This window comes from Helianthus annuus, chromosome 4 (assembly GCF_002127325.2).
Source record: "Helianthus annuus cultivar XRQ/B chromosome 4, HanXRQr2.0-SUNRISE, whole genome shotgun sequence".
Lineage (NCBI taxonomy): Eukaryota > Viridiplantae > Streptophyta > Magnoliopsida > Asterales > Asteraceae > Helianthus > Helianthus annuus.
This window is the reverse complement of record NC_035436.2, coordinates 102,162,003-102,181,288: the sequence shown is the minus strand read 5'-3', so window position 1 is coordinate 102,181,288 and position 19,286 is coordinate 102,162,003.

Here is a 19,286-nt window from a genome sequence, read left to right as displayed (position 1 = left end):
TTCACTATGCGTTCGGTCGCCCGGGTCGTTCCGGGTTTAAGGTTAATTGACACGCCACAAAGCATAAAGCCGTGGCAGGAAAACCAATGGTTATACCTTTACTACTATAGACACATTATCGGGTGTACGCCTACACCCGCGTGTCGAGGTCGTGGCCATTTCGTAAAATGATGCCAAGGATATCCGGGACATGGTCATTAAGCTCCCAAAGGCGTAAAGCCAACAAAACCAATTTTTAAATGGGTCACATTGATAATACCCAACTACTAATGGGTTGGGTTCAATTGCCCGACCAAGCGGTATTTTAAATACCGTAACCCAGGCCTGTATAACGGAAAATAAGTTAAAAGTATTTACCTGAGCAAGTAATAACCTCAATCAAACAAATGCAAGTATCTTTTACTGGTCTCCTATTCTGGAATAAAGGTTTATAATAACCTATTAGAATCCTAACGGGTCTTTAATTTAGCCTCAGCTTAGACCGGTCAGTTTCAAAAGATATATACGGTTTAATCGCATGAAAGGCGAAAACCGGGTATGGAATGTGATTTGGACCCAACAAGTTTGAAGACTTGCTTCATATGGGTAATATAACCACACTCCGGATTTTGAAGTAAAAACGATAAGGTTTGACCCGTCTCGGCTAGCTTATGTAAACTAGTTACATAAACCGAACCGTGCGCGCAAAAGTCGTAACGGGTAACCGTAAGAGTCCTACACAGGTTTCCTAAGTTAATATGCTCTAAAGAGGTTGTGGTATCAGTAGGATACCTTCCATTATGCCCGTAACGAGTTTAATCCCAATATACGCCCTGTAGGGGTATTTTGGTCATTTTTAAAGGTTATAAAAGAGGTTTTCCGAGTTCTACAGGAAATCTGAGTTTTCCGAACAGCTTATAAAGTTCAAAATACTTTATTTATTATTTAAGATCAGTAGCAACTGGAATTAGGTCAAAATACCATGTAGAACTCAAGTTATGTCCGAAAAGGGTATATTCGGTATTTACCGAATCGATGCCATAACCGCAGGTTATGTGCAGGTTAAAAATAATTAAAAATATTTAAAAATCTCAAAATATTATTTTACATCAGCGTGTAAAAGGTTTGGTGTCGAAATTTGGGTTTAGATAGGCTTTATGCTAATTACGCCGATTAATTACTAAAGTTTCCGTAATTGGGCTATTTAGCATAACTCCTATTCTAGACCTCGGATTGACGTGAAATTTTAGGGACATGCTTGGAGATCAGTAACTAAGGTTATTGTCCTTTCACATGTCCAAAATTCTTGTTTTAAAGTAAAAAGGGCGTTATGGTCAACTTTTGCGCTTTTAACGGAAATGTGTGAAAGACTCGGAGAAACAACGAACCGGTCAAAGAGGGTTATACCGTCATGTAACCTAGTCCTAAGAGAGTCCTAAGGCATATCTAAATCATCCCATAACGGGTCAGAACTGAAGTCAAAGCAAAAGTCAAAGCTTTGCGACTTTCGGTTCCGAACCGGGTCGAAATAGTAAATGGTCGGATCAAACAAGCTTAGACTAGTTAATATACTTATTATCATGTTATATGAGTGTTAAAATAGGTTACACGCCATCTACATTACTGATTATGCATAAAATCGCAATTTAGCTTTCTGTTGACTTTTTCTAAGCAAGTTTGACTCGACATTCGGACTAGTTAGAGTGGGAATCAAAGGATGCCCTTTTAGGGGTTTAATGCCCACATGATTACCAACATATAACTACCTTTGATTCGACAAATCACTGGACCATTTGTGATTTATCGTTAAGTCAATCGTTGATTACGACGGATTGACTTTTAAGCTATAACTATGCAAAAACTAAACCACAAAGGGTTAGGCACACTTACAGAAGTTTGGTACACGACCAGAGATGCTAGAAGAGTGTTCTTGAGCTCCAGATGTGATCAAGAAAGCAGATTTAGGTGTGTTTCTAAAGTGTGCACAACAAGGCCTTTTATAGTGAAATTTGAAGCATGAGATCATTACAACAAGACCTATAATTGTTCATGGATGATCAACAGTTGTCCTTGAGTGCTAGGGGACGTTTAGGGGGCGCCCATACTCTTATAATTGGCTCTAAGGTCGGTTAAAACACTCAACAGTGCTTCTGTCCACGTTTTCTGCATCTGGGGCATTGATGCGACCCGCGTTAAGGATCATGCAACCTTTACGCGGGTCGCCTGAGTCCATACATCGGAGCCCATATCTTTACTGACAATGCGGCCCTCGTAAGATCCTTTGATTCTTTAACGCGGCCCGCCTGAGACTTGTTTTTCAAGAGTTTCAAATCTTTTGTAATTATTGCCCTGGCCTTTCGGTTTCGAAGGGGTAACTTTGTGTTTTGGGCCTCGTTTATTTACGAATAAGGGCCTCGGAACTTTTACCCAACTTATTAACCCTTGGTTAATTTATTATTACCCGAAAAGTCATAACTTTCAATGTTGGACGCTTTTAACCCTTTTTAACGAATTCGATCATAACTTTCTTGTTTTAAAACGGAACTTCGCGAAATTTATATCGTACATTCTAGTGAGCGTATTACTGTTACAAAGTCTCAGGTTTGTTAAAGGGTCACTCAGAGGTATAACTTAAACATGTTGACACATTTAACCCCTGTAGTTTGTAATCTCTCACTTTCTTCCGCATTTCGTTCCGTACGATCCATGATTTATTCGTTTGAAAGTACGAGCATCATTTAGGGTTACTATACAGTATATTTATCCCTCGTTGACATTCTGAACCCTCGGATTCACATACTTTCAATGTTTGTCAACATTAGTCCTTTATTTAATATTTAATACCACGTGTAAACTTATAACACGTGTCAATACATTATTGGACACAAAAATTCGAGGTGTTACATCCCATTACCCTTATGCTTCTTATTTGTTCCAGAGTGCGAGGAAGATTCGGCATTAGTTTCTTTTTCCTCTTTTGATTCTTCAACAGGGGCCTTGCCAGCTGACCCCTTGCTCCCTTCACGATCCAGATGCTTCGACTTTATGCGATTTTCAGTGAGTTGACCAGCTAGCCGCATAGCTGCTTCAAGAGTTTCTGGCTTACTACCGTCCACTGTGTCTTTGATAACATCAGGCAAGCCACCAATATATTGCTCTATAAGTCGAGAGAGTGGGGTAAATAGGTATGGGCATATCTTATTCAGCTCATGGAAGCTCCTGTTGTACGCCACGTTGTTACCACTGTCTTGCTCCAACGTCCAGAACTCATCCTCAAGTTTCTTAATTTCATGTCGAGGGCAAAATTTCCCAGTCATTATTCCCTTCAATTGATCCCATGATAAGGTAACAGCGGCCTCAGCACCGCGTGTGTTTTTCTCTGTGTTCCACCATGACAACGCATTCCCTAACAGACAGCCGGTCGCATATTGGACCTTGCGGATATCAGGACACTCACAATTCAAGAAAGTACTTTCCATCTCCTCATACCAACGGAAGAGGATGGTAGCACCGGTGGTGCCATCATATGTTGGAGGGTCGCAAGATCTGAAATGTTTGAAGGAACACCTCGAGGTATTAGCCCCATCCTGGGTTTCTGGGTTATTGAGAGCTTGTTGAACTTGTACGACAAGGTTGGGAACAATGGCGGCCATCTCTTCGGCGATATGGGCCGCCATGCGTCGGCTGAAGTTTCCAGCACGTTTCCCGAAACGTTGACTTCTAGCCGACATCTACAAGATTAAACGCAACCATTCGTGAGTTTGTGAGTAGCAATTATTGACACACAGTATAGTGTGACAAATGTGAAACTTATGATTGCGAGAAATGATAATTCGAAATGCGACATCACATAAATCAACATAACAAACCAAAACCACTTGAAGTCACATGAAACTAGAGGATAGAAACAAACTTATGATAAGTTGATACTCCAAAATGAAATATTGAAAACTGTTAGGGTTGGTGCGTATAGGGTTTTTGTATGTTTTCCATGCGTCACTTTCGTAATTACGTGGGCCCCCGCAATTACCGAGCTTTTGCATGGTCTACATATGTTCACCCAATTAACATACACTTAACCCAAAAAGAAGAAATCATGAAACTGATGTATGAACCAAAAGTTGGGGTGATATGAAATGATGTTGGAGGGTATCCATGACTTAACACGGACACGTTGACTTATCAAAGTGTTGTTAGTTTAAGCGACGCTTGGTGTGACATGCTTTGGCCTAATAGGTATTAGTACTCTCATTGCTAGTCCGCAGGTAGGCAAACTGGTCCATTATTGGATTTATACGATTGCCAGCCTAGACAGGACGTCCCGACTACCGGTACCTAACCCTTCCAGTTACTACATGTCCGTCACATAAACTCACTTTGACGAGATAGAGAAACTCGAATGAAATTTGAAACCAACACAACATAGAATCCAAAAGTAATTGAAAAGAAAATAAATTAGATTGAAACTTTAGATAAGTAGATAATAGAATTATATATTGAAGAAAAATATAGTATTTATATCATATGGTGTGTGTAAAGCGAAGGGGGAAACATATTGTAACGTTATACTTTAGATAAATAATAAAACACAATATAACATGTAGCACATAAAGTATGCATGTGATAATTAGAGTGATCATGTGCATGTGTATGATTTAAATAAATATAAGCAAAGACAATCAAATCACGTAAGCACATAAGGTACCTAAGGTACCTACTAAACTATAGTCTAAGTCTAAGGGGTCTAATAACCTAAACCTAGTTCCCTATAGTTATTGACTCTGATACCAATCTGTCACACCCCGACCCGCAACGGAATGGTACGGGGCATGATTGATTGCTCAAAGCTTATAACAACTATTTAAAAGTTAAAGTATTTAAAGCATTAATATTAAATTGTCACACATAACATAGAATTCAAATATTAACAACAAGTTACAAATTCAAATAAATAAAAGAACATAACATATCCGGTTTATTACTAAGGCAGTCCTACGTGTCTTCAACTCAAAATCCGCCCACCCTTGCGTACCTGTATCACGCGTAAAAGAGTTTTGGGTCAACAAACATGTTGGTGAATAGATTCGGTTTTTATTTAAAAACGTTTTTGCTTTATTAATTTTAGAAAAACTTTACTTTTTAACATGCATTATCAAATGTGAAACTAGGTCCCTCAATATAACAAGAATTCAACAAATATCTCATAAGCAACACAAACATAACAACATTAGTAACCATAGACACATAGAGATTCAAGCCCCGAAAGGCGAATCTGCAAAACTGCGAAACAATGATGGCGATACCAAGTTTAACCCAAGGCCGTGGGGAACCGGTCAACCAGGTGGATCCACGTGAAACCTGTGACACAAAGCGAGTAACACATAGATGCACGTATAGAGAAACAATAGAAATTAGCAACAACTGACACATAGAAACACATTGAAAAGCATGTTACCAAGTTAAATAATAAATTTGAAATCGAGCACGAGATACACCCCAAAACGAGTAAGTGGCAAAAAGGGGAAAAGAGTCGAATCTACTCACGAAATTGCGTTCCTTTTAATCTTGTTTAAACTGCACGAACTTGGGAAACCTCCGAAAGATAGTGTCACCCTAATATAAGAAATAGCGAAAAAAAATATACTAAATAACCAATAACAAAAATAATTATATAACGTGATTTATGGCTTTTATATAGTCTAAAAAAATCACTTATACTATTTCTAGTTTCAACACTAAATTAATATTTGTGACTAATTCATTAAAGTGACCTAGTTGTAACAATAATAAAATATCTATGAACAAAGTTACATAGTGTGATGTAAACTAAGTGTAGTTAGTCCAATTTCATCTTAACAATTCTGAAATATTATAAGGACTAAGTTGTTTCTTAAAATAATAAATTACATAATACATAATGGTGTAATTTATTTAAACTCGTAGGTACTGTTGTAGTCTTACAAATGTAAGACTAAGAGTTTAGAAAGTAAATAACAAGTTTAATTTAAATTTTACTTGATAAACAAATTTAACTTAGATTTATATATATATATATATATAAACATTTGTTTTAAGTTAGGAATTAGTTTAAACAGATTTTCTTTATAAAAAAACAAATCAAATTTGCAATTCAAATAACACAATAACAAATTTGGTTTTCAAAACAGGTTTTATAACAACAAATTTAATGAACGGATTATTTGTAAAGGTTTAACAAAGTTTTAATAATAACAAAGTTAATTATACCACCTATGGTTATCATAAAAATGAGAAAAACCGAAGGAGACCGGGTCGAACCCACGGTCGTTGATAGCTTCAGTTAACTAAGTCATTTTGTTAAAACCTTTATATATATATATATATATATATATATATATATATATATATATATATATATATATATATATATATATATATATATATATATATATATATATATATATATATATATATATATATATCTGTAGTAGTATCCGTTTTTTATTTCTTTTTCCTTTTTTTTAAATATACTTCACCACCAAAACAACATGTTTCAATCCAAATGTAAATAACCGTTTTAACCGGTTAGTCTGGAATAGTAAACAATACATTTATATTACTTGAAAGCTATTATCTTTTTCATTGTAACTATCAGGTGGCTAGAACATAAAATAAATCTATGCATAAATCTAGAAAAACTCCTAACAAAACATGTAGATTACTGTGTGTTGTGATGTCAAGCCTTATATCAAGTTTTCATTGCTAACCAGAAATATTGATCAAGTCGTATTGTTGACAACGGCTTCCGCTTCGGTACCAGTCATCGGCAAACTTTTGGGGTTTCGAACTAAATGGCAAGAATTGGGTTGACAGTAGATGAGGGTTTTATTTTTGTTGTGAATTTCATAAACATGGAACAACTTCAGGTAGTTATAGCCGAAAATGAAATATAAGTGCCGGTTACGAGTTTAGTGACTATTCAGAAACATTGTGTGAGTTTTGTAGAAACCGTTGCCATGCATATAAAGCATGCCTTCAATACCATTTAATACATTAAATGTGACAATTTATCTATAATTTAAAATGATTGCCCCATAATTTTCTAACTTCTAATTAAAAAGTAAATTATCAAATTTTGAACTTACTTTCTATATATCAAATCCTTATTTTGTACTACGAAACATAATATAAGAAAATTAACTATTATCACTTTTAACTCACTATAAGTAAAAAGAAAATATATATATATATATCTATACACACATAAAAAAAAACGTTAACCATATAGTAATACTGTGACAACTCGTAATTCGAACCTACTTTGTGTAACGTTACGTGATTATGTGTGCGTTATTTGAATAACATGTTATACGTGCCTTGGGTAAATTGTGTAATGTACGAATGTTATGTTGTATGTGCTATGTGTAATATGTTATGATTATGTGCTTGTGAGAATGTATGCATTCGTATCCAACCGCACAATATAGAACACGACCGCACAAGCCCATTCGGGCCTTATTCTTTGCACACGGATCATTGGACAGCCCAAGAGAGGGTTCGGCCCACTCCCCCTTTACGCAAACAAGAACCCATCTTTGGGGTTGTTCTCTCATTTGTTACAAAACACTCTACACACACAAACCCTAGCTCTCTTCCTTCTCTCTAGAACTCGACGGCAACACATCTTCCCTATCGAAGATCTTTTCTTATTCGGATCAAACCTTGTTCATCCTCTAATCGGTTAGTATGTAACTATTTGCTTCCATGAATTCTATGATGATATGTTATATACGCTTACATGATGATGTATTGTTATGATTTGTTTGAATGATACGTGATAAGGCATGAATGAAGGTAATCGGCCATATATGTGTTTTATTCGAATCCGTTTGGATTGGTTATTATGTTCATGAAAGCGGTTTACAAATGAGTATTAGAAATTGGTTGTGTTAATCGGGATTCATACTAGGTTCGGATTCGGATGTTTGAATTAATCGGCTGTGATATAGTTGAACTCGGATAATATGGTTAGATTATAGGGTTTAATCCGATTATATGTTTTGTGATAAATTGGTGTTCATGTTTTGATCATGTTAGGGTTCATGAGATTTGATTTTAAAAAAATGCTTGTTTGATCGATTGGATGTAAATTGAATAGTTGGAAATTCTGTTGATTGATAATCACATGTTTGGAAACTATTGAATGTGTAACTGATTTGCATGATTTGAGGAAAAACATATAACTGATTGCACAAGTTTCAAATCGCACAAGCTAGTTATAATCACACAAGTTCCCTCTAGTCGCACAAGAGCTCAGTCGCACAAGCTCTTAATCGCACAAGTCACAGGGTACAACTGTTACTACACTGGGTACAACACTATATTGCATGATCGCACAACATACTGTGGATCGCACAAGCCTGTGCCGATCGCACAATACGTTGGGCCACACACTAAAGAGAAATCGTTCAATGTTGGGCCGCACAAGTTTAAACATTGTTGTTGTTTATTGGGCCATCGAACGGGATCATACAAGGCACCGGCCCACATTTCAGTCGCACAAGTCCAACTCAGCCGCACAATTCACAACTGAGTGGGCTTACGCGTGTTGGGCCGTAGACTTGCACACATGGGCTTAGCTTGTATGCAAACATGAATGTTACTGTGGAAACGAGTTATATGCTGTTAACTAACTACTATGATGTTATGTATATGTCATGATCCATACGTGCTCGAAACTTGTTAGTTATGTGTAAACCTATGTGCTATGCTTGAGTCAAAACCTGACTTGTATGGTAACCCTGTTAGGACGTGGTTGACCACTCTTAGTTCAAGAAACCTTTTTGTGTATCTGCCGAGCAAACCAAGGTGAGTTCACACAGCCAAGGCATGGGATTCCCGGGTTGGGAATTGGGTTGGAATATTGGAAATGGATAATTACTCGTACTTACGCAATCGCTAGACTATAGACCATCGTCCTCAGGATAGTCAGGACACTTACGTAAAACCTACGTAACCTAGTATCTACCATTGTCCCGGGTCGGGAGGACACTTACGTAAAACCTACGTAAACTAATACCTACTACTGTCTTCCGGGTCGGAAGGACACTTACGTAAATCCTACGTAAACCCCACACGTACCACTGTCCTCGGGGAAGGGCACTCACGTAAATCCTACGTGACCTTGTACGTATTCCTGTTCTCGGATTAGGAAGAACACATGGTTGCAAATAGTCTAGTAAGTATAAACATGGGAAGCCCCCATTAGAAAGGATAAACGTGGGAATCCCCCACTGGAAATTAATGTAAACATGGGAAGCCCCCATTAGTAATAAATATTATCATGGGAAACCCCCACTATTAGTACATACTTTCATGGGAAGCCCCCACTAAATGCATATATGATTTGTTATAACGAACTTACTTTCTGTGAACTCGCTCAACTAGTTGTTGACTCTCTGCTGCATGCCTTGCAGGACCTTAGGTACTTATGGAGCTTGCACAAGGAGGAGCAGGTCGTTGTGGACAAAGATTCGTGAATGCTTGTTAAACATTTATGACATTACACACTTAATACTTATGTTTGGGTTTTTACATTAATGCTTCAGCTACTTGAATAAAGTTTGGTTGAACATCAATCGTATTGATTTGGGTTTTATGAACTACTTTAACTATTATACACTATGTTCGATATGATTGATGGCTTGATGCTGGTCATGTCACGCTCCCAAGCGGTGATACTCCGCGTGTGGATTTTTGGGGGTGTGACAGATTGGTATCAGAACCCTTGGTTATAGAGAACTAGGTTTTAATATGGAAAAACGTTTTATTAAAACCAGACTATAACCAGAACAGTGCTCTCAACGATCCACAACGACGCTTCGCTCCACGTGCAAGACTCGACATCCTAGGTAATAAGGTTTATGTTTATTGCCTACTTGTTAGAACTACATAGAACTTTGCTCGTAGTACGCTTAGATACACATGACACTATTGCATGAGAATACCTATGTGCTTACACTCTTTTGTCATCGCACTACTCGCGAACCATTCTCACTTATGCTATTTTTACTACTCGATCATGTCTGGACGTGTTAACATGACTCAAGCCCAGTTGACGGCTCTCATTAACGAACAAGTTGCTGCGGCGCTTGCAGCTGCACAAGCAGGAGGTATAACCTGCTATTCCAAACCTATCCTAGGATGTTAGATCCTACTCTCGTGACCCAACTCTCGCGCTTAACCTTGACCTATCTTTCTCGCGCAACGGGTCAGAACGCACAACAACCTGTTTGCACATTCAAGAACTTCATGGACTGTCGTCCAAGCACATTCAGTGGCACGGAAGGAGCAGTGGGACTACTCCATTGGTTTGAGAAGCTCGAGTCGGTATTCGAGATGTGTGAATGCCCTGAGGCTCGCAGGGTCAAGTACGCCACTGGTACTTTGGAAGGAATCGCGCTAACCTGGTGGAACGCGCAAGTACAGATTCTAGGGCTGGCAGCTGCTAACGCCACCCCTTGGAACGATTTCAAGGAACTCATCAAACGAGAATACTGCACACGTGATGACATCCACAAGTTGGAGGTGGAGCTCTATCATCTGAAAGTGACGGGGTCGGAAATCGAAGCTTACACGAAACGGTCGAACGAGCTGGCCATCCTGTGTCCAACCATGGTGGACCCTCCAATCAAACGCATCGAGTTGTACCTCAAGGGTCTAGCCTCAGAGATTCAGAGCCATGTGGCATCGGCTAATCTCGACAACATCCAAGACATCCAGCGTCTTGCTCATAGACTCACCGATCAGGCAGTGGAACAGAACAAGTTGCCCAAACGCATCAGTGCTACCACATCAGCCGCTACTCCTACTACTCCCAGTGACAACAAAAGAAAGTGGGATGGGTATTCTAGCAAAGGTTCAGCAACAGTTCAGTCGCAAGCTCAGCAACAGAAGACTGACCACTACCAGAGTCCTAGTCAGCAGTCTTCTGGTAGTCGTGGACAGAGAAGATATCAAGGATTTCACCCCAAGTATCACAACTGCAACAGACACCACAGCGGCCAGTGCAACAAGGGTCGTTGCCAAAGGGGTCTCAAGATGGGGCACGAGGCCAAAGACTGTAGGAGCCCACGGCCTGCGAATCGGAACCAGCAACCGCAACTACCAGCTCCACAGAACCAACAACAGTAGCCAACACTCTTAACCACCAAACATGTAGTAGAATTAGCTAATGGTAAGAGTCTAGAAGCCACGCATGTAGTCAGGGGTTGTAGTATTGTCTTAGCCGGTCAAGTTTTCACGATCGATCTTATCCCCATAGTCTTGGGAAGCTTCGATATCGTTATCGGGATGGATTGGTTGTCCCAACATCAGGCAGAAATCTTATTTGTGACGGTGAAGGACCGTCATCCAGTGTTATTTGTGAAAAAGAAGGACGGTACCTTCAGGATGTGCATAGACTACCGGGAACTCAACAAGGTGACGGTGAAGGACCGTTATCCTCTTCCACATATAGACGACTTATTCGACCAGTTGCAAGGGTCGTGTTACTATTCCAAGATAGACTTAGGGTCAGGTTACCATCAGCTGAGAGTCCGAGAGGAGGACGTCTCCAAGACAGCATTTAGAACTCGATACGGCCACTACGAGTTTCTTGTCATGCCGTTCGGGTTAACGAAGGCGCCTGCCGTATTTATGGACCTTATGAACAGGGTGTGCAAACCCTACCTGGACAAATTCGTGATAGTTTTTATTGACGACATCCTGATCTACTCCAAGAGTCAGGAGGAACACGAGCAGCACTTACGACTTATTTTGGAACTCCTACGAAAGGAACAGCTGTACGCCAAGTTTTCGAAATGTGACTTCTGGCTTCGTGAAGTCCACTTTCTAGGCCACGTAGTAAACGAGGATGGGATCCATGTTGATCCATCCAAGGTAGATTCGATCAGGAACTGGCCTGCACCGCGTACGCCAACGGAAATACGCCAATTCTTGGGTTTGGCGGGATACTACAGACGGTTTATCAAGGACTTTTTGAAGATTGCACAACCGCTTACACTACTGACACAGAAGGGTGTCACCTACCGTTGGGGTAACACCCAGGAAACTGCTTTTCAGCACTTAAAGGATAGACTTTGCAGTGCACCTATCCTCTCATTGCCAGAGGGCACGGACGATTTTATGGTCTATTGTGATACATCCATCCAGGGTCTTGGATGTGTGTTAATGCAGCGCGACAAGGTCATTGCTTACGCTTCACGCCAACTCAAGGTTCACGAACGGAACTACACGACGCACGATTTAGAGCTGGGAGCTGTTGTTTTTGCATTCAAGATATGGCGACACTACCTGTACGGTACCAAGTGCACTATTTACACCGATCACAGGAGTCTCGAGCATATCTTCAGACAGAAGGAATTAAACATGCGTCAACGTCGATGGGTTGAACTACTTAACGATTACGAATGCGCTATTAAGTACCATCCAGGCAAAGCCAATGTTGTGGCTGACGCCCTCAGTCGGAAAGACACTACACCTAAGCGTGTGCGAGCATTGCAGCTCACTATTCAGTCTAGTCTTCCTGCACAGATACAAAACGCTCAGGTAGAAGCATTGAAACCAGAAAACGTCAGGGCTGAAGCCTTACGCGGCTCGAGGCAACGATTAGAACAAAAGGAATACGGTGCCTACTATGTAACAGGGCGTATTTGGGTCCCACTTTATGGAGACTTACGCGAGCTTGTAATGGACAAAGCTCACAAATCTCGCTACTCGGTACATCCAGGGTCGGATAAAATGTACCACGACATCAGAACTACTTATTGGTGGCCTAGCATGAAGGCCCGCATCGCTACCTACGTCAGTAAATGCTTGACCTGTGCAAGAGTCAAGGCAGAATATCAGAAACCAGCAGGCTTACTTCAGCAACCAAAGATACCACAATGGAAATGGGAGGAAATTTCCATGGATTTCGTTACAAGACTACCTAGATCCCAGCGTGGGAACGATACCATTTGGGTGATCGTGGATCGAGTCACCAAGTCTGCTCATTTCTTGGCAATCAAAGAAACAGACAAGTTTTCCACACTAGTAGACATATACTTGAAAGAAGTAGTCTCAAGGCACGGGGTGCCCACCTCTATCATTTCGGATCGCGATGCACGATTCACGTCAGAACTATGGCAAGCTATGCATAAAGCTTTTGGCTCTCGGTTAGGTATGAGCACGGCATATCACCCTCAGACGGATGGGCAGTCTGAGCGCACGATTCAAACTCTAGAAGACATGCTTCAGGCATGTGTTATCGATTTCGGCAACAGCTGGGAAAAGCATCTCCCTTTGGTGGAGTTCTCGTACAATAACAGTTATCACACCAGCATACAAGCCGCTCCATTCGAGGCATTGTACGGGCGTAAATGCCGGTCACCTCTCTGTTGGGCAGAGGTGGGGGATAGTCAGATCACGGGTCCAGAACTTATAGTGGACACCACAGAAAAGATTGCACAGATACGGCAACGCATGGCGGCAGCACGCGACCGTCAGAAAAGCTACGCGGATAAGCGTAGGAAGCCATTGGAATTTCAGGTCGGGGACCGGGTTTTACTTAAAGTCTCACCCTGGAAGGGTGTGGTTTGTTTTGGCAAACGGGGCAAACTCAATCCGCGGTATGTCGGACCGTTCGAGATCATAGAAAGAATAGGCAAAGTAGCCTATAGACTGAACCTACCAGCTGAACTCGGGGCAGTTCACAATGTTTTTCACGTGTCGAATCTGAAGAAATGCTTGTCAGATGAGACCCTCATAATTCCATTGAAAGAGCTCACTATCGACGAACAGTTGCACTTCGTCGAGGAACCTGTAGAAATCACGGACCGGGATGTTAAGGTCCTCAAACACAAGGGAATCCCTCTTGTCTGAGTTCGTTGGAACTCCAAACGTGGCCTAGAGTACACCTGGGAACGCGAAGACCAGATGACAGAAAAGTATCCCCAGTTATTCGCGAACTGTACAACCACTACTGAGGCTGAAGCTACCTCGGAATTTCGGGACGAAATTCCAGATCAACGGGGGGAGGATGTGACACCCCAGGAAAACCATGCTACTTAACTAGCTTCCTCAGTGAGTACGTACCAAATTTCGGGACAAAATTTCTTCTAAGTTGGGGATAATGTGACAACTCGTAATTCGAACCTACTTTGTGTAACGTTACGTGATTATGTGAGCGTTATTTGAATAACATGTTATACGTGCCTTGGGTAAATTGTGTAATGTACGAATGTTATGTTGTATGTGCTATGTGTAATATGTTATGATTATGTGCTTGTGAGAATGTATGCATTCGTATCCAACCGCACAACATAGAACACGACCGCACAAGCCCATTCGGGCCTTATTCTTTGCACACGGATCATTGGACAGCCCAAGAGAGGGTTCGGCCCACTCCCCCTTTACGCAAACAAGAACCCATCTTTGGGGTTGTTCTCTCATTTGTTACAAAACACTCTACACACACAAACCCTAGCTCTCTTCCTTCTCTCTAGAACCCGACGGCAACACATCTTCCCTATCGAAGATCTTTTCTTATTCAGATCAAACCTTGTTCATCCTCTAATCGGTTAGTATGTAACTATTTGCTTCCATGAATTCTATGATGATATGTTATATACGCTTACATGATGATGTATTGTTATGATTCGTTTGAATGATACGTGATAAGGCATGAATGAAGGTAATCGGCCATATATGTGTTTTATTCGAATCCGTTTGGATTGGTTATTATGTTCATGAAAGCGGTTTACAAATGAGTATTAGAAATTGGTTGTGTTAATCGGGATTCATACTAGGTTCGGATTCGGATGTTTGAATTAATCGGCTGTGATATAGTTGAACTCGGATAATATGGTTAGATTATAGGGTTTAATCCGATTATATGTTTTGTGATAAATTGGTGTTCATGTTTTGATCATGTTAGGGTTCATGAGATTTGATTTTAAAAAAATGCTTGTTTGATCGATTGGATGTAAATTGAATAGTTGGAAATTCTGTTGATTGATAATCACATGTTTGGAAACTATTGAATGTGTAACTGATTTGCATGATTTGAGGAAAAACATATAACTGATTGCACAAGTTTCAAATCGCACAAGCTAGTTATAATCACACAAGTTCCCTCTAGTCGCACAAGAGCTCAGTCGCACAAGCTCTTAATCGCACAAGTCACAGGGTACAACTGTTACTACACTAGGTACAACACTATATTGCATGATCGCACAACATACTGTGGATCGCACAAGCCTGTGCCGATCGCACAATACGTTGGGCCACACACTAAAGAGAAATCGTTCAATGTTGGGCCGCACAAGTTTAAACATTGTTGTTGTTTATTGGGCCGTCGCACAAGAACGGGATCGTACAAGGCACCGGCCCACATTTCAGTCGCACAAGTCCAACTCAGCCGCACAATTCACAACTGAGTGGGCTTACGCATGTAGGGCCGTAGACTTGCACACATGGGCTTAGCTTGTATGCAAACATGAATGTTACTGTGGAAACGAGTTATATGCTGTTAACTAACTACTATGATGTTATGTATATGTCATGATCCATACGTGCTCGAAACTTGTTAGTTATGTGTAAACCTATGTGCTATGCTTGAGTCAAAACCTGACTTGTATGGTAACCCTGTTAGGACGTGGTTGACCACTCTTAGTTCAAGAAACCTTTTTGTGTATCTGCCGAGCAAACCAAGGTGACTTCACACAGCCAAGGCATGGGATTCCCGGGTTGGGAATTGGGTTGGAATATTGGAAATGGATAATTACTTGTACTTACGCAATCGCTAGACTATAGACCATCGTCCTCAGGATAGTCAGGACACTTACGTAAAACCTACGTAACCTAGTATCTACCATTGTCTCCCGGGTCGGGAGGACACTTACGTAAAACCTACGTAAACTAATACCTACTACTGTCTTCCGGGTGGGAAGGACACTTACGTAAATCCTACGTAAACCCCACACGTACCACTGTCCTCGGGGAAGGGCACTCACGTAAATCCTACGTGACCTTGTACGTATTCCTGTTCTCGGAATAGGAAGAACACATGGTTGCAAATAGTCTAGTAAGTATAAACATGGGAAGCCCCCATTTGTGACATTTGTGCTTGTAATCATTGTAAACAGTTCGGTTATCAATGAAATAAAGTTATTTGATCCCAATGTTTGTTTATTCATGTTTGATGTTTTTCATGTTTTGGCTTTATTCGATTTCAAACTCTATATCGCTTTCTGGAGAATTTTACGCAAACTGTTACGAAAACTTAATCAGTTATATGCAACAAATACTCCGGAACATCATTTTATGCTTAACATACCTTAAATAACCTTTACATAACTTAGAAATAAGTTTCGAAGGCTTTGGTATGGCAAAATTCAGTTAATTCGCTTACAGGGACTAAAATTGACAAACTGCGAAAGTATGCCGATTTGAACTGTAACGAACATTCCGGAACATGATCATAAGTTAAACACACCTTAAATATCCTTTACATAGCTTAGAAATAGGCTTTGAGGGGTTCGGTGTGCTAAAATAAACTTTATGCTCATTCAGGGACTAAAAGTGTCAAAAAGTGCATAAGTTTGCACCTTCGCGCATATCTTACGTTCTGAATACTTCCGGACATCCAAAAATTTATGTAAGCATTAAAATATTATGTTTTAATGTTTGGCATGAGAAAAATCCATTCGTCGCGCAATTTGGATCGTTTTTCGCGCTTATGCGCATTCCGTCGTAATTAAGCGAACATCGCGATTGTACGACCAAACGAACCGACATCCGAGATATTTTTGAGCATGTTTTGAGTTCCCTATACTTTAACTTCATTTTAGAGCCTTGAAATGAGGTTAACGGGGCTTAAACGTGTCAAAAATGGGCCAAAACGCATGTTTCTAAGCTGCAGGGACCAAAACTGACAAATCTGTCAAACTTTGCCCAGGCGGCCCGCGTGAACATTCATGCAAACCTTAGGCGGGCCGCGTGAGGTCCCCAGAACTGCAAAAACAGTTTTAACAGCTGCTAACAGCTGTTATGCACTCAAAAACCCATTGCAAATGGTATTTTCGAATCAGGGGACTGAAACAATGGGCTCAAATGGTTTTTAAAAACTATGGGTACACATGGATGGCCAAGATCGAAGCACGCTTTGCGAGAAACGATCTTAACGGTTCACCAAATCCTATATATACCCCTCCATGTCTTGCCCATTTCCCTCACACTTGAATTCTGAGGTTGCTCTCTAAGTTGGGGTGCTTTGACACTTCATACCTGAGAGTACTCGGAATTCAATCTTGCGGGGACCCGTTGTAAGTATTCTTTCGTTCTTTTATTGCTTTTCGAGTCCGAAAGTCAAACTTTGTTTGACTTTCTGCATTGACCAGTTTATGGTCAATGCGAAGTTCGTTTGAACTTCATTACGTGAGCGTAATCACGTTGGTTATAGTCCCTAGCGACTATACCTACTGATTACCACGTTATCTAGGCTTAGTGATGAGTCGTAGTTTCGGTCAAAATGCGTTTTCTTGCGCATTTTGTAACCAAACTACTTTAGGGTATTAAAACCGTTTGTTTTAATACCAAACCTGTTCTCTAAACATGTTCTAGCATGTTTAGCTCGTCGCTTTTAGTTTTGTGCTTGTCTAGGGTCGTAAAGGTAAGCGATCTAAACAATCGCTTATGCTTACGAACCCGACCCATTTGGTCGATCATTAGGATCCGACCAAACACATTAGGTGACCATAGTGTATAGGGAATAACCTTCCGAGGTTATACCTTATGGTCACGCCGTTTAAGTAGTTTTATGACAAGTGGTTCTTATGCTTTAGGTAAATTACCAAAATGCCCTTTTTACACTAAAATTCATTTTAAACTTATGTAGCATACATTTTGACACCTAAACTGATTTAGCAACAATATTAAGTGTGTTAAGGCATATCTTGCTTGTCATAGGGCTAGTTAGGCGTTTCAAGCGCGTTTTACGCAAACGACGCGTTAAAGTAGCATAAGCTACCTAAGCGGGTCGTAACGGGTCAAAAGCACTTAGGATAAGTTTCGTTTTAGTATGTAGGCTTTGTCAAACCATATTACATAAGTTCCCACACTTATTTGGTTTGCGAACCCTCGTACTACCCGATCCTCCGATAGGTCCGTTTATTAATGTAGATGCCTTTATAGGTGCCGTTTGATTCCGTGATCTTCTAGCATTGCTTGGTGGTTGTTCTACGACTTCTAAGCAATCTCAAGTGAGTACATAGACCCCTCTTTTACTGTTTTTCAAACATTTTGGGGTGAAACACATGTGCCTACTTGTTATTTTCATTCTTTTCATGCTTTCATATCATATACTTGCTATGTTCATTAATACATTCGTTTTACATGACATGTTCACGCTATGTATGTTCATCATACTTAGTGCATTTGTTTTACATGACATTTCACGCTATGTATGTTTATCATACTTAGTGCATTTGTTTTACATGACATTTTCACGCTATGTATGTTTATCATACTTAGTGTATTTGTTTTACATGACATTTTCATGCTTACATTTTGGGTATGACATTTGGTTTGTTTAAGTGGGACAATATACATTCATTAACATTGATCACGCCGCTCGTTAGTAGGTAATGGTACCATAGGAATTGACAACTCCCGTTCCTGAAATCCTGGGTATGTTTGGATTGGAAGGAATGACCGAATTCGATTAAAACATTTAGACAGATAGACCTTTAATTTGTTTAGATGTTTATCACCACAGTTGCAAGGCTTGAATGTATGCATTTTCACAATACCGCATAAATGTTTGTATTCATTATAGCATGCATTTTCCACAAAACATAGCGTTGATTTAAACCATGTTTTACTTCAATACACTGTTTTGTGCATTTTTCCTATGGTTTAGTTGATACATACTTCACTAACCATACATTGACATTTTGATTACACATTACATGATTGATATTTGACATAGACAATGTTGATATTGATATATATACATTTTGACATGGTTTTCACAATAACATTGGGCAAATGGTTTAGACATGGGCAACTTTCATTGGGTGGTTTATTTAAGTCATTCAACTTGGACTTAATCATTTTTCTTACAAATAACACATTTTTCATAAGACATTGTTTTACAACACTGTTCGATAAATATATATACAAACTCATTTTACTTAGTTATTCATTTTACCTTACATTACTTTTTCACATATCATCTATGTCACACCCCCAAAATCCACCTGCGGAGTATCACCGCTTGGGAGCGT